The following is a 14,727-nucleotide window of genomic DNA, read 5'->3' as shown; positions in this document are numbered from 1 at the left end:
GATAACGTCGATTAGGAACCCTACGACCAGACAAGATTGGTTAATAATTTACATAATTACTACCACAGATTGCTAGCTAATAACCAAACAACCTGTAATAATTGTAATAACCACACTTTGCATATATATATGTACGCTGATAGAATATGTGATATTTGAAAAGGCAAAAAGTAGAACATGAAAGGGGCTATTGCTTCAATTCTTACATTAGGACTGCAGAAATAAATATATCCGTGCAATTGTTAGTACGTACAAATATTAACCAAAAAATGCACGATTCAGTTAACAAACAACAATGCCATGAGTTTTGCTACTTGTCTCTGCCGTAAAATGGTGGAATGGCACTAAAAAGGATCTAACTCACCTGTTGATTGGTTTCCCCCAGCCCCCAACAATAAGAGAGCAATGCACACTTGCTAATTGATCTCTACAAAAATAAATGCTGCAGAGCTTCAACACTTACTTGCAAGAAGATATAGAATCCCACAACTAACATTTTTTTGGGTGTAAGCTCCAGCAAGAGGAGGCATACAGAACCACAACTAAATAGGATCAATGCACCGTTGCCAACACTGGTCACTGATTATCTACTGACATACCGAGACGCGACAAATTAAAAATCAATTACCAAAAACTATAAGTAAACCAATCCAGGCTTTACATATTTGCTATAGTAGCAGTCATATGAATAGAACATCAAATGGAAACTTCTGTGCTTCCTCCTCTTGGTTCCAATAATCATCATCGTCAAACTTGATATTCTGCAGAGTAGGCCATGTGTGCCATAGTTAACAATATGGAAGACAAATAAATGATGCTTCGTTGTCCATTTCATATTGGGTACCCTATCCTATCTGTTGATGTGAAGGACCACACATGCATCCTACAGTTTTGCCAAAATCATGAACCTTTTAAAACCATTTTTTCTACCGCAAAGAAAACATCAGTGAATAAAATTCTGAGGTACTAACCTGATTATAATCGTCATACCAACTTTCTTCCTCTCCCACTTCCCCTCTGTCCTTATATCACCATCTCTTTCAATCTTCCCCTCTCCAATACCCAATATCTATCACCATGGTGTCATAACCTCACTATTTCTGTAGTGCGTAATGTTAAACAGATTACAAGACTTCAAAGCAGTAATAAAGTATCTATAATAGAAAGATGTTCTCAAGATTGATTCCAACAACTTGAAATAAAACTAAAAGTTAATGATGGATTGCCTTATGCTTCCCTTCAAGTTTCTCATATACGTCAAATGACTGATCATCTGGCAAACAAAGATGACAAGTTCCATGTAAAGGATCAATGTATGTACACTTGAATAATATCACAACTGTAGAAAGAAAATGTGAGTCAGCATCAGTCAAAACTTAAACATAGATAGCGACACTACCGGACTCGCGGGCTATGCCTACGGCCACGGGCCGTCGGCATAGGCCCCTAGGCCGTCGGCATAGATCTATGCCTACGGCTGCCGTCGGCATAGACCCGTCGGCGTAGATGTCGTCAGCGTAGTTTGTCAGACCGTCGGCATAGTATAGCCGTCGGCATAGGGGCCTATGCCGACGGCCTGCCGTCAGCCGTCGGCACAGTATAGCTGTCGGCAGTGTTTTTCATCTGACGGCAACGGACGGCGCCGTCAAAAGCGCTGACGAATCACGCAATGCCACGTCGCAGGGCTATCCCTACAGCAAAGCCGTAGGCATAGATGAGTCTTTGCCGTCGGCATATCTCTGCCACGTGGCAGCTGCTGGGTTATCCTGGCAGCAGGGCTATGCCTACGGCAAAGCCGTCGGCATAGATTTTGATATATGCCTACGGCTTTGCTGTAGGCATAGATGTGCCACGTGGCAAGCCCTGGTAACTCCTGGGCGTATATATGCCGACGGCTTTGCCGTAGGCATAGTTTTTTTCCCCCTGTTTTCTCTTTTCCAATTCATTTGACAGCATTTCAAAACAGAACAATATGAAATTATGCAAAAATATGACAATTCATCATGTAAACATACTCAAGTTCATCTAAACATACTCAAGTTCACCATCATCATCTAAACATACTCAAGTTCATCACATCATCTAAAGATCATCACCGACGGAAGTTCATGAACATAAAAGTAGTGCAAGACATGAAACATGATAAAAGTAGGAATATGAAAGGCATGGCACGATGGCCACATGTACGGAATCATCAAGCAAGAGCACCTCCGCCAAAACCACCACCTCCGCCAAAAGCACCACCTCCGCCAAAACCACCACCACCACCTCCGCCAAAATCGCCATCACGACCACCACCACTCTGCCAGATCGGAGTGACTGGGGTCGACGGAGCAGGAGTCGAGCCACCGGTCGCCTAAATGTTTCAAAAAGATTCTAACGGTAAATATGATATGATAGTGTTTCATGAACGAGAACTAGTTTGCCAGTAGTTAGGAAAATGTACTAACCGGACCATCACTGCCTAGTGCCACCCATTCAACGAACGTGGGCACGTGTGGGGGTTCTCCCGCAGGTGGTGGTGGGGGTCCCATTTGTGGTGGATCCGTGCGGTTAGTCCAAGACGCCAACATAGCCTGAATGTTAGTTAAACAAGCAAACTAGAAGATCAGAAGGAATGAAAGTGCAAAAATTTAGCTTGGTTTTAAGAGGGCAAAAGTAGCCGTCATCATCTGACGGTTGTAATCATCGTTTGCCTTCACTCGTTTCAAGTACTCCCGCACCTCGAGATTCCTATGCTGGACAAACTCCTTATATGCCTACATAATTTAGGTTGTTTCTAAGTGAGCAATGCTGAAAATAAACTGAGAATGCAAGATAGAAAAAGATAAAGAGGAAGTACTTACAGCATGCTGGCGGGCTAAGGGAGTCTGTGAACGCCCCGTACTCTCTAACTGGCTCTGGTTGGTAGCCCGAAGCTGTGTGTATGAGATCGAAGGAGTGATCAAGCCATCGAAACACGGATACCGGCCATTCTTCTTCCCCTGGATGGCCACCACCACCGTGTCGTCGATCTGAGAGTGGGCGACCTCAGCAACAGGAACATCCGGATGTAACTCCTGATAGTGATGAATGTAAGACCCCAGGTGCTCCTCGGTCTTGCCGTAGTACTGGCTCTCGCCCTCCTTGCGATGACTCCGCTCGCGGGCCAGCTTCCACGACTCCATGTCTGAGAGCGGCCTCTTCAACTTGTCCTCCTACAACGTCAAATAGAAGTCAGCCATACATAAGAACATGACGTAAAGAAGAACAAAAATGCATCATGCACATAGATATACTTTCATGGCCTTGAAGCCCCAGTGGTTCCTGTTTCCTTGGCCGTGTGTCCCGTCGTCTCCATGGTTAGCCCGGGCCTTGATGCTCTTGGCGGCAAACTCTGCATCGGCGCAGAGCCACCTATCCACCAAACTCGCCCATCCGTCATGCCTTCCATAGCACCAACGAGGAACAACCTATGCAAATTTTGGAAGCATGACATGTGAGCACGAAACATATAGTTGACTGCTTGAAACAATGAAAAGTTAGTAATAGTTACCATCATGAACTGCTCCTTGCTCAAGGTAAGTCGTAGCTTCTGCGCTTGAGTTTTGGTCATCTTTTGGTGCAGGTAGTAGTGGTAGTACTGCGAGACGGCAACCCAGCGCACCTCGTACTGCAACTGACGAGCTTTCTTCTTCACAGCCGCAAGCAAGACCACGTCGGCTCTGGCCTTGTGCTCGTCAAGAACTCTATAGAGTTGCTGCAATCATGCATAAACCAGAAGCAAACAAGGCATGAGTTGAGTGATTCAATGTTAAACTATGAACGAAACTGAAGATAAGTGATTCAGAAGAGAACTTACCCAAAATTTGGTGATCACGGCCTTAGCGGTCGTCCCGTACTCCGCGTTGCTGCAAGCCTCGTAGTGGGCCCAGCTCGTGGCCAAAACCCGCTGCTGCGGGTCCCTGTCTGGCCGCGGGCAGAATAGGCCAGGCCAAAACTCCTTCAACAGGACAGTGATAAGGCCGTTCGGTTTACGGCCCTTTCCGTGAAGGATCCAGTTTCTGCAAAAGAATCAAATGATTACCATGTGTACAATAAGAAAATGTTGTCATGTGTTGAAAATATGATTGAGAGGCACTTACTCTGTCCCCACAGGTTCAATGAGCCACTTGTGCTCCTCGATAGAAGGTGGTGTAGGTAGTCCGGCATTACAACGCAGCCACCCCTGCGAAGAACCCGGTGGAAAGTCACCCCACAACGCGGGATCAACCTCCCCTCCACCCTCCTCGCCCTCCTCCTCACCCTCCTCCTCGGCCTCCTCCTCCTCACCCTCCTCCTCGGCCTCCTCCTCCTCGCCATCAGGAACATACTCCTCCTCCTCAGACTCAGAAGGTGCCTCTGTATAGGAGGGCATCGAAGAAGACCCTCCTATTTCAGACATGGCCCGGAGTTTTTTGCCCCGGTTGCCTCTCCCCCCACCTCCTCCTCCTCTAGGGGCTCTCCCCCCACCGCCTCCTCTAGGGTCTCCTCCCCCGACCCCTCCACCTCCCTGTGAGGTGTCATCCTCGCGTAGTCGGGAGGGATCCTTTTGGGCTCGTCCACTCCGAGTAAGTCCTTTAAATTTACTGAGGAAACTAGCGCCGCTGGACTTGCCCATGATTAGCAAACCTGCATTGAGAAGAGAATAAACAATTAGTAAGGATATCAATTAAACAAGCATACAGGAAAAACATTAATACCAGAAGAGCACATTAAGCATACTATTGTAATGATCATTAAAAGAACTTACATTTTCTAGAACCCATATGAATCATCACTATTGTAATCTATTTGTGGACCGGTCTCATCATCACTATCACGCATATCTTCTTCGTTGTCTGACGGAGGTGGAGGCTCTTCCTCATCGTCAGCGTCTTCATTTAACTTTTCAAGCATAATTATGTCTCTTTGATTCACAACTGCCTCACCATCAATCCATGCGTCGTCGTCATTATGTCATGGGGTTTATGTTGTAGTAATCATCATCGTTCGGGTCCGGTAGCTTACCATGCGGCGACACCTTGAACACAACTTCCCAACCCTTTAGGTACTCTTTCTAGCATGGGTAAGCCAGATAATATACTTGTCATCCACATACTCATGCCTAAACAAAAGGCAATTCTTTGGACAAACATGTATTTTCTCATAGTCCATCTAGAGCGCCTTCATGATTTTCTTCGTACCGTACATGGTTTTCGGCAGTTCATGGCCCTCAGGCAGGCTGTTAGCCCATACTCCCAGAAATGCTTCGAAGCATCCTCGGCTACAGCCGTACTCAGCCTTGACTGCCATCAGTTGCGAGATGGCATCCAACACAGACAGCTTGGCACCCTCATAGAGAGGTTTCTTTGACGAGGCCAAGATTTCCAGGAAGGCCTTTGCGGTTTCCTCCGGCTCCTCCGGTTCATTCGCTGAATGTGACGGAGGTGTCGGCTGTGCAGCAAAGACATCATCTAGCATGTCTCTAACCCCATCGTCCTCATAACCAGCGACGCGTTGTCGTATCACATCCTCTCTACCACGGTCCCACTGGGCAAATTTTATCGGCATATTAAAGTTGGGCATAAATCCATGCATGCGAAGGTGCTTAGTCATCTCACTCTTATCTCTGCGGATACGCCTCTTACATCTGGCACACGGGCATTCTGGCACCATCCTCATTGGACTACGAAATATCTCTTTCAAAAACACATCAGTTTTCTCGACCCACTCTGTTGTTACTTGATTCCGACGGAAAAACCCACTATACATGCACTGATTATCTGCCATCTCTGCTCTTTTGGAAGCCACACAACAAAATTAAGGATTCATTTAAATTACTCACATCAATATTTTATTTTTACAAGGTTGACGAGAAACAACATTTAATCCACCTACATCTCTAATAGGTAAAGATGGGTCCTAATCCCACCCGAGAATGTGTAGATTGAGTACGTTGTCCACGCTCTACCCCATTCCGAGACAATATTTCGGCAGCACCTCCCCCCTGTTCTCCAAATACACGTCTCGGCAAAATGCCAAGAGAATGTGCATCCGGAGAACAACAGGGAGGCGCCGCCGAAATCCTGTCTCGGAACGGGGTAGAGCATGAACAACGTACCCAATCTACACATCCTCGGGCTGTCCGTGGAAAGCGCTGGACAATCCGAAAGAGCTGCGGTGATAAATATGCAATTGAATGCATATTTATCGATGCAACCCTTTCGGACGGGAGACCTAGGTTACGCGACTTGATGTGAAAATTTAATCTAGTGACATGGAAAAAAAGTGGACGAGGTCATGGAATTGTTGCTCACCCTTAGATGTAGAGGATGTAGTCGATCAAAGGACGGACGATCGTAGACCAACACCTCCAACGTCGACGATCACTCCACGAAGATGGAACACCACAAATCCTGTTAATTCCACCGAGTGAAAAAATTAGGTCATCACCTCAGATTAAGCATTGACACATTAAACTATGAAAAAAAATCATATTTTCTCAAGTGTCAATTTTGGAAGCACTTATCATATCCCAATTTAGGTAATCACCTCACATTAAGCACTGACATATCATTTTTTTTAGCAAGATCATCATGATGAAATAACCACTTATCATATCCCAAATTTGAAGCACATCTCACATAGCTACTTAACAACATCACAAACTGAAAATAAAAACTAAATCATGCATCCATTCATTTTGCCGAGATTCATCCATCCATCTAAGACGCATAGAACATTCATCCATCTAACAACCTAACAACATCCAACATCCATCCATTCGTACATCCAACATCCATCCATTCATACATCCAATAGTAGCTAAATCATGCAAATAAATGAAGAAAAAGACAAAGGAGTGCTAGCTCACCGAGGAGAGCGGTGTCGCGGCTGTGGAGTTGGGGCCGGCGGTGTAGGGGACGGGAGGGCCGCGGCGTGGATGGGCCGTACAGAGAAGCACGGCCAACGGGAGGGCCAGGGTGGTGCGGCCGGCGGGGAGGTTAGGGCGCACGGGGGTGGAGAGGGCAGGGGCGGGGTCGCGCGCGGCGGCGCCGGGTTGGAGAGGCGGGGACGGGGCTGGGCCGGGGTGGAGGCAAGGCGGCGCGGGGTTGGAGAGGCCGGGTCGGGGCTCGGCCGGGTTGGACGGCGGCGGCGGCGCGGGTGTGGAGGAGGAGGCAGCGCAGCGTGGCGGGTGGGGAGTCGGGGCGCGATGGGGAATGGGTGGAGCGGGCAGGCCCGTGAACGGATAAGGCGATGTATGCCGACGGCTAAGCCGTCGGCATACCTGACGATGCCACGTGTCACATATGCCAACGGCTTAGCCGTAGGCATATATTTTTTTTATATTTTTTAATATTTTCTTATAGTTATATTTTTCATTTTTTAGATTTTTTAATATTTTCTTATAGTTATTTTTTTAGATTTTTTTATAGTAATATTTTTGCATTTTATGTTTTTATGTATTATTATTTCATATAGATTTTTTTAATTCTTTTAACCGCTCGGCCCTCTCCTCTTCCGAAACCACATAGAGAAGAGGGGAGGGGAGGCGCCGAACTCGAGTAGCTTCGTCCGCCGAGGTCATGGCCTGGTCGCGGGTCTGGGAGCGCCATGGCCACTGCCTTGCATGCTCGATTGGAGCTTAGTTGGTGAGGTGAGTGAAGGGGGAGGGGGTCGTCAACGGTGGGGGTGGGGGCGGCGGCGGATCCAAGTCCGTCGGAGGGAGATGGTTGGCGCTCCCAGACACCTGGGAGCAACATCCGGGCCAAACCCACAGCTACATCCCCTCCATGTAGACCCGACGCGTCCGTTTCCCCTCTCCGGATGCCGGCGGCGGCGCCGTTCGTGAGGGGGGCCACACCCCGAAGACGCGTGCCGCCTCTTCGGACATGCCACCACACCACCCCGCATGTATGAGGGCCCGGTGCGACGCTCCGGTGGCAGTGTACCCCCCAGGGCCCAGTCCCGCCTAACCCTGTAGCGTTTGACCACGGGATCTAGCCCTTTGACTTTGCACGGACGGGCTTTGACCAGCGGACTTCCCCGCCCGGTTGTGTTAGGTCAGCCCATAGGAACACTTTGGAGCAACAACCGGGCCAGACCCACAGCAAGATCCCCTCCGTGTAGACCCGACACGTCCGTTTCCCCCCTCCAGGTGCCAGCGGCGGCGCCGTCTGTGAGGGGGGGCACACCCTGGACACGCGTGTCGGGCGTTTGCAACCACCACAACACTTCCAAACTTGTGAGAGGCCGCCTACGCAAGATTTGGCGGCATGCTAGCCCGCGGAGGCCGCCGGCCACAGCCGTAGACGCACGAAGGGCAATCCGCGTAGAGGGAATTTTTGGGATACTTCTCCATCACCAAAAATTATGAAAAAAATATCATCGTTCCTATAGCACATGTGCCCACGTTGTGCAAAAAAACTCATGATTTTATCGCGCTCCGAGTATTTAATAATATTCAGGCCGCATCGTTACCGCAGAATGTCTACTACCGTGTCATCGCCGTCCGTTAGGGGGGGGCACGCCCCGGAGACGCGTGCCGCCTCTTCGGACATGCCACCACACCACCCCGCATGTATGAGGGCCCGGTGCGATGCTCCGGCGGCATTGCTACCCCCCAGGGCCCCCGTCCCGCGTAACCCAGGAGCGGTTGATCACGAGATCTAGCCCTTTGACTTCCCACGGACGGGCTCTGACCAGTGGACCTCTCCACCCGGTTGTGTCAGGTCTACCCATAGGGACACCCGAGAGCAACATCCGGGCCAAACCCACAGCTACATCCACTCTGTGTAGACCCGACACGTCCGTTTCCCTCCCTCCAGGTGACGGCAGCGGCGCCGTCCGTGATGGGGGGCACACCCCGGAGATGCGTGTCACCTCTTCGGACATGCCACAACACCACCCGCATGTATGAGGACCCGGTACGATGCTCCGGTGGCATTGCTACCCCCCAGGGCCCCCGTCCCGCCTAACCCTGGAGCGGTTGACCACGGGATCTAGCCCTTTGACTTTGCATGGATGGGCTTTGACCAGTGGACCTCTCCATCCTGTTGTGTCGGGTCAGCCCAGAGGGACACCAGGGAGCAACATCTGGGCCAAACCCACAGCTATATCCACTCCGTGTAGACCCGATGCGGTAGTTTCCCCCCCTCCAGGTGCCGGCGACGACGCCGTCCGTGAGGGGGGCCACGCACCGGAGACGCGTGCGGCCTCTTCGGACATGCCACAACACCACCCCACATGTATGAGGCGTGGTACGACGCTCCGGTGGCATTGCTAGCCCCCAGGGCCCCCGTCCCGCCTAACCCTGGAGCGGTTGACCACGAGATCTAGCCCTTTGACTTCCCACTGACGGGCTTTGACCAGTGGACCTCTCCACCCGGTTGTGTCAGGTCGGCCCAAAGGGACACCGGGGAGCAACATCCGGGCCAGACCCATAGCAAGATACTCTCCGTGTAGATCCGACGCGTCCATTTCCCCCTCCAGGTGCCGGCGTCGGCGCCGTCCGTGACGGGGGCCACACCCCGGAGACGCGTGCCGCCTCTTCGGACATGCCACAACACCACCCCGCATGTATGAGGGCCCGGTACGACGCTCCGGTGGCATTGCTACCCCCAGGGCCCCCGTCCCGGCTAACCCTGTAGCGTTTGACCACGGGATCTAGCCCTTTGACTTTGCACGGACGGGCTTTGACCAGTGGACCTCTCCACCCGGTTTTGTCAGGTCCGCCCATAAGGACACCCGGGAGCAACATCCGGGCCAAACCCACAGATACATCCACTCCATGTAGACCCGACGCGTCCGTTCCCCCCCTCCAGGTGCCGGCGGCGGCGCCGTCCGTGACGGGGCCACACCCCGGAGATGCGTGCCGCCTCTTCGGACATGGCATAACACCATCTGATTGTGGTAGGTCATCCGATATATATGAACACTTGGAGCAAAGTCCCCTTCGTATAGACCCGATGCGGTTGTTCGCCATTCCAGTTGTCGGCTGGCGGCGGCACCGTTCGTGAGGGGGGTCACACCGCCCTGTACAGAACCGAAAAATAATGTATGTATGCTTATTAACACATATTGTATGTAAGTTAGTTAAATAATAATAATAAAGAAAACAGTGAAGAAAAAGAAAAAAAACTATATGTATGCTTATTAACACATACTATATGCTTATTAACATACTATATGCTTATTAACACATACTATATGCTTATTAACACATACTATATGTATGCTTATTAACACAATATATATGTATGCTTATTAACACATACTGTATGCTTAATAATAATAATAATAATAATAATACTATGTGGAAAAAAGAAAAAAAGAAAAAAACTATGCCGTTGGCATAGCTGCGGCCAGGGCAGATGGACAGCGCCGCGGATCGATGACGTGTCAGCTATGCCGACGGCTGCTGTCGGCATAGGCCTGGTCGGTGCGCTCTGGATCGGTGACGTGTCACCCGTATCTATGCCGACGGCCACCCGTCACGGCCGTCGGCATAGATTTGACATCGTTAGCCGGCCGTGATGAGCCGACGGCTGCTGCCGGGCCCGCATCTATGCCGGCGGCCTATATATGCCGACGGCAGCTGTAGGCGTAGTCTGGGATAAGCCGACGGCTGTTATGTGCCGACGGCTGCTGTCGGCGTAGACGGGGATAGCCCGACGGCCGTTGTACGCCGACGGCCAGGACCTAGCTGTCGGCATAGCTCGGATTAGGCCGACGGTGGCCGTCGGCATACATTTGGCTGTCGGCTTAGAGCCCTGTTCCGGTAGTGCGAGAGCATGAAAGACAATGTGCATCAGCATCAAAAGAAAAAACCAAAAGGCTGATAGGGAGAACATCCGTTGTCTGATGTTGGGCTTCCTTTCATGGGTGGATATGGTGGTTGTTCCATCCACATAAACCTGCACAAACAGTGAAAGCACATGTTGAATTCCTTGAGAACAGAAACCGGCAAGCACTATCACCACAACTAAAGATGGAATGAAACCAGAGGCACGCACACACAAACATAACCTTGTAGACGAGGACCCTGAGAAGGCGAACAAGTGTGTTGCGGCGGGGCTGTAGGACAGCCTCACCTCTCGCCGTTCATCGATGCCCATCATGCCAGGGGAGGGGAGGGCATCCCAAGGACATAGATGAGAGGAGCGCGACACTGCTGCCGATATCACGCCACAGTCACCGCAAGAGAGAGGGTTAGTTTGAGGGAGATAGATGAGAGGAGAACGTCGCCGTTGCCGATACGGCGCCACGATCACCGATGGCGGTGAAGGGCGCTCGAACAAACGGCGACCAGAGGTGGTGCGGGAGCAGTCTTGGGTGTGTAGACCGATTTGTAGAAGGAGCGATTCATCCGGGAAGAAGGCGATTACAGAGACGATGGGAGGATGCGCCACCGAGGAGAGCGATTAGCGGCGGCGAGGCTGCGGAAGGGGTGCGCAGTTGGGACTTGAGAGGGGATCATGGGAGCGTGGTTAGAGTTGTGCGTGCGTGATTATCTCTCAAAAAAAAGAGTTGTGCGTGCGTGGGGTTTTTCTAAGATCAGGAGACACAGAGGTGGGACGGCGTGCGTATGTGGGTTGTATTATTTTCTTTTCGTTTTTTCTCTTTCACGTAGGAGGAGAGGAGGATCAATCACAAGATTGGGGGATCGAAAGAGGTTGAACGACGTTCGATCCCCTTTTAATAGTAGAGATTATTAATTATTAATTATTAATAATAATTAGGGATTAGGGATTAGGAAAAGACTAGCAAAAATGCCCGTGCGTTGCAACGGGAGAATGCAAGCTGCAAGAATCAATCTTAGTGACATAGATATTGTAGTGGTGGAATACTTACCATGTAAAAAATTTACCATTAAATCACTCTTCTTTCTTAATTACAATATACTGTGAATCATAGTTGTTCTCCTACGTAGCTCACAACTAATTGGTTAAAAAAAATTAGCCATTATTTAGTTTAGGAAATCAGCCAAAAAATTAATAGTACTTCTGAAATTATGTATAAACAAAACTTGTGCCCTGGTTAACCAGTTTGCTACCACAAATTATTTTTCAATGTAACATTATACAAACAACAATAGATGTCCCAGCCATTTCTCAACACACAGGAGAGTAGAGGCCAAGTATACATTGTTAAAGAATGAGAATATCACTTTTATGTATGGCTGGACGGATATTACCGGCAAAAATTCCTCGCAAATAAGAATATCTTCTTTGCTCAATGCAGCTTCACCAATCAAACCTGAAGAATTCTGTAAAAAAAAAATCATTGACTTCACATGGAATGAAACTTCATACACACATGAAATGTTGCCTAAAACTGCTAGAACAAACATGTTCAACTGATTTGTTTTCGGCACTGGATCAACTCATAATCTTACTTATAGACTGATATGTATGATTCTTATAAACTGAAATGTGTTTTAGAGCAGATAAAAAATAATGTACAGGGACTGTCAGTTGCATAAATATAATTGATGGTTATATATGAAACATCTACAATTTTAAGAATCAAACATGATCTAGGAAAGGGACACACATCTGCTAGTATCTAATAATAAAATCCATATGAAAGATAACCTCTATTGATTCAAATATTCCTCCACCCCTTTGTTTTAATAGAACGGCCACTCAGTTCAGCACATCCCCTTTGTCGTAGATCAATAGAATGCAAAAATGGATACATATTTATGTCTACATAGTAAAACACTAAGATTATATATGTCTACATAATGAGGTTCATTTGCATCATCATGATCTTACTTTGAAAAATGGTAGCAGCAAATATAAAGAATCCAATGTGTTAGTTTTGGCACAATGGGAAATTCAGTTCATATACCTATACTCAACACCAGCTATCATGGTTACCCTCATTTCGTTTAGTACCGATCAAACAACACCAGGTTGAGTAAAACCAACAAACTTCAGTCACTATCTGCTGGATTTTTTAGCCATCATCGTAAGGAAAGGCATCTGAACAGATCTCAGTATTCCAAAATAAAAATTAACAAACCTACAACATGCATGTTTGTGTATAACCTATCTGCAAGCAATATGTTTTTTGAGGATTACATCAAGACTTACGCCGACATCAAGGCTGCATCGTGTTCCTTCCGTAGCAGATCATATAGTTTGTCCCAGACACCATCCGGCCTCGACAGTTCTGCATGCACCCACCTGCCTATCTGCAAGCAATTTTTGTATTATATCTGGTACTCCATGCGCATAGTTGGCGTGATTATAGCATTGTAGGCAGAAAAGGCATCCGTCTGTAATCTGAATCTTCACCGAACTTTTCAGGTTTGACCGTCCAGGAGATTGATCACACAAAATTTGACAGCTCAAGCTTTTACCCTTACCGGTCTACCATCAACCATGGCAAATCCACCACATACTTGTCTTCACATTGAGAAAGTTCACCACCTTCATCTCACACGACTTGTCACACTGCATATCCACGAACCAATCCAGTTAATGTTTGATGACTGAAAAAATTCAGAGTAAATCAGCGGATGCATGAATAAATCGATCAGTGCGTTGCAATGGGAGAAAAAAAAACATCACACACATGCCACCAAGCTCTAGGACCTTCGCCTCCGACATGGCAATCAAGCATACTCGGCGCCCATGCACTGGGCTGCATGATGATCTTGTACCCTTCGGCCCAACCGGCGACGTCGGCGGCGAGTCAAGCCAGCAACGATAGACAAGTGCTGGCAACCTACAGAGGATGGATAAAAGAAAGACCGAAGAGGGGGGCTTGTATCTATCAAGCATAAATATTTACAATAAAATCGATCTGATCCGTCCCAAGTTGAGCAGGATTGTCGTATAGCTTCCTCTTATATAGCATCTTCATCAGAAAATCCAGCACACAAATATATAAATATGTTTTCAAAGATAGTGAGGATCGACAGAGAGTCTTGAAGAATTCTGACAATGTAAACCGTAATAGGCTTGAACCTCCACCACACATGTAATTTTATCAAATTGACAAGGGAAGTTATAGGAATTGTAGCCTAAAAACTGGTTCCATCTAAATCATGCTATGTATTCTTGTTTGAAATCTTTTATAGAATCAATAAAATATGACGACATTAGGGATCAAGGATCAAAGATCGACTAAGAAACTCACGGATTAGGGAATCATACTTACCTTGTTAGGAATGACACTGATGGAATTAGTGAAGTGATGTGTCGTGCTCAGGCCAATGGATCCGTTTGTCCTTGATACACACATGTACGTACATGAAGGTTGGGTTTAAACTTGAAAGGAGATTGATTCATCTGTCGGCTAGCAAAAGATTGAGGAGCGACCAACTAGGGAGCGACAACGGTCATAAACATGCATTGAGATTAACCAACATTGAGTGCAAGCATGAGTAGGATATAAATCACCATGAACATAAATATCGTGGAGGCTATGTTGTGTTTGATTCAACTACATGTGTGAACATGTGCCAAGTCAAGCCATTATAAAATCCTAGCTAATTAAGCATGGAATGAGTAACTATAATCTCTAATTTTCTTTGCAAACATGTTTCATTCATAATGGGCCGAATCAAGAACGATGAACTAATCATATTTACAAAAACAAGATAGGCCGAGTTCATACCATCTTTTTCTCATCTCAATCATTTCATCATATATCGTCATTATTTCCTTTCACATGCACGACCGAACAGTGTGATTAATAATAATAGTGCACCTG

The 14,727-nt window shown here is 47.8% G+C and overlaps 1 long non-coding RNA gene across 1 annotated transcript; it reads right to left on the bottom strand.

Moving 5' to 3' along the window:
• Nucleotides 1-3,678: 3,678 nt before the first annotated feature.
• On the bottom strand, nucleotides 3,679-4,194 carry LOC147967828 (uncharacterized). Its single transcript, XR_015603200.1, has 3 exons — nucleotides 4,125-4,194; nucleotides 3,842-4,043; nucleotides 3,679-3,739 (listed from the first exon to the last, which is right to left on the bottom strand). It is a non-coding gene; the product is annotated as an uncharacterized LOC147967828 (long non-coding RNA).
• Nucleotides 4,195-14,727: the final 10,533 nt, after the last annotated feature.

This window comes from Triticum urartu, chromosome 5A (genome assembly GCF_056163025.1).
Source record: "Triticum urartu cultivar PI428250 chromosome 5A, HENAU_Tu73, whole genome shotgun sequence".
Taxonomy (NCBI): domain Eukaryota; kingdom Viridiplantae; phylum Streptophyta; class Magnoliopsida; order Poales; family Poaceae; genus Triticum; species Triticum urartu.
The sequence above is the reverse complement of the archived record's forward strand: the minus strand, read 5'-3'. Positions and strand labels throughout refer to the sequence as shown.